This window comes from Oncorhynchus kisutch, linkage group LG17, assembly GCF_002021735.2.
Source record: "Oncorhynchus kisutch isolate 150728-3 linkage group LG17, Okis_V2, whole genome shotgun sequence".
Classification (NCBI taxonomy): domain Eukaryota; kingdom Metazoa; phylum Chordata; class Actinopteri; order Salmoniformes; family Salmonidae; genus Oncorhynchus; species Oncorhynchus kisutch.
The window spans coordinates 16,404,504-16,406,781 of record NC_034190.2 but is presented as its reverse complement, the minus strand read 5'-3'; positions in this window follow the sequence as shown (position 1 = coordinate 16,406,781).

Sequence of the window (2,278 nt, the reverse complement as noted above, 5' to 3'; positions counted from 1 at the left end):
TGATTTCAGCGCGTGCGCGAGATGCATAATAATCCCTGAAATAATACATCATAAAAAAGACAGAACGGGCTTGCAAAATAGTAACCTTGTGATATGTTTTATTTATATAGTCTAACGTATCCTACATCAAAACATAGCATGCATGAAATGGATTTCACTGTATTTCCTGTCATGTAATGAATAGGCCCATGATGATGAAGATGATGATGAGTGTGTGGTGGTGAACTAATGAATGAATCAATCCAATGTATTTATAAAGCCCTTTTTACATCAGCAGATGTCACAAAGTGCTATACAGAAAGCCAGCCTAAAACCCCAAACAGCAAGCAATGCAGACTAGAAGCACAGTGGCTAGGAAAAACTCCTTAGAAAGGCAGGAACATAGGAAGAAACCTAGCGAGGAACCAGGCTCGGAGGGGTGGCCAGTTCTCTCTGGCTGTCCCGGGTGGAGATTATGAGAGTATATAGCCATTAATGTCAGATTGTTCTTCAAGATGTTCAAACGTTCATAGAAGACCAGCAGAGTAAATGTCAGTTGGCTTTTCATAGCCGAGCATTCAGAGGTCAAGACAGCAGGTGTGGTAGAGAGAGAGAGTTGGAAACAGCAGGTCTGGGTCAAGTTAGCATGCAGTTGAAACTGGAGCAGCAGCACGACCAGTTGGATTGGAGACAGCCAGGAGTCATCAGGCCAGGTAGTCCTGAGGCATGGTCCTAGGGCTCATATCCTCCGGGAGGGGAGGGGGAGAGAGAGAATCAGAGGGAGCATACTTAAATTCAAACAGGACAACAAATAAGACAGGAGAATTACACCAGATATAAAAGACTAACCCTAGCCCCCAGACACATAAACTATTGCAGCATAAATACTGGAGGCTGAGAAAGGAGGGGGTCGGACAGGGCCAACTAGGCAGGATAAAACTCGACCCACTTTGCCAAAGCACAGACCCCACACCACTAGAGGGATATCAACAGACCACCAATTTACACCCCTGGGCCAGACAACACTCAATCATAGGACCTACTGAAGAGATGATTCTTCAGTAAAGTCTTGTAGGTAGAGACCGTGTCTGCGTCTCTCACATGGATTAGCAGACCACTCCATAAAAATGGAGCTCTATAGGAGAAAGCCCTGCCTCCAGATGTTTGCTTAGAAATTCTAGGGACAATAAAGAGGCCTGCGTCTTGTGCAAATCGGAGAGATACTGTAGGTAGGAGCAAACCCATGTCATGCTTTGTATGTTAGCAGTAAAACCTTGAAATCAGCCCTAGCCTTAACAGGAAAACAGTGTAAAGAGGCTAGCGCTGGAGTAATATGATCATATTTTGTTATTGACTTGTTTATTGTTTACTCCATGTGTAACTCTGTTGTTGTCTGCTCACACTGCTATGCTTTATCTTGGCCAGGTCACAGTTGTAAATGAGAACTTGTTCTCAACTAGCCTACCTGGTTAAATAAAGGTGAAAAAAAAAAAAAAAAAAAGTATATATTTTCTTTCATACTGGTCCCCCAGGGGAATCAAGCCCACAACCTTGGCATTGCAAGCGCCATGCTATACCAACTGAGCTTACACAGGACTTCCTCTCATAATGAGGGAGGAGAAGGGAAGTAATGGCAAAGAGAGAGAAGAAGTAGACGGATTAGAGCATTAGACATAGGTTTATTGAAGTAGAGAAAGAGGTAAGAGATAAAGAGAGGAGACAAGAGACTGAGGGAGGCTAAGGTTGATTGAGATAGAGAGATACAGAGAACAGACAGACAAGTGGATTGAGAAAAACTATTTGTGTATTAGTTGTATGCACAGGATATGCATGATATACAGCTCATTCAGGAAGTATTCAGACCCCTTGACGTTTTTCACATTTTGCTATGTTAGCTTTATTCCAAAATTGTTTAATTTCCTCATCAATCTACACACAATACCCCATAATGACAAAGCAAGGTTTTTAGAAATGTTTGCAAATGTAAAAAATTAATTTAAAAAAGGCATTCAGACCATTTACTCAGCACTTTGTTGAAGCACCTTTGGCAGAGATTACAGCCTCGAGTCTTCTTGGGTATGACGCTACAAGCTTGGAACACCTGTATTTGGGGAGTTTCTCCCATTCTTCTCTGCAGATCCTCTCAAGCTCGGTCAGTTTAGATAGGGAGCGTCGATGCACAGCTATTTTCAGGTCTCTCCAGAGATCGGGTTCGATCGGGTTCACGTCCGGGCTCTGGCTGGGCCACTCAAGCACATTCAGAGACTTTTCCTGAAGCCACTCCTGCGTTGTCTTGGCT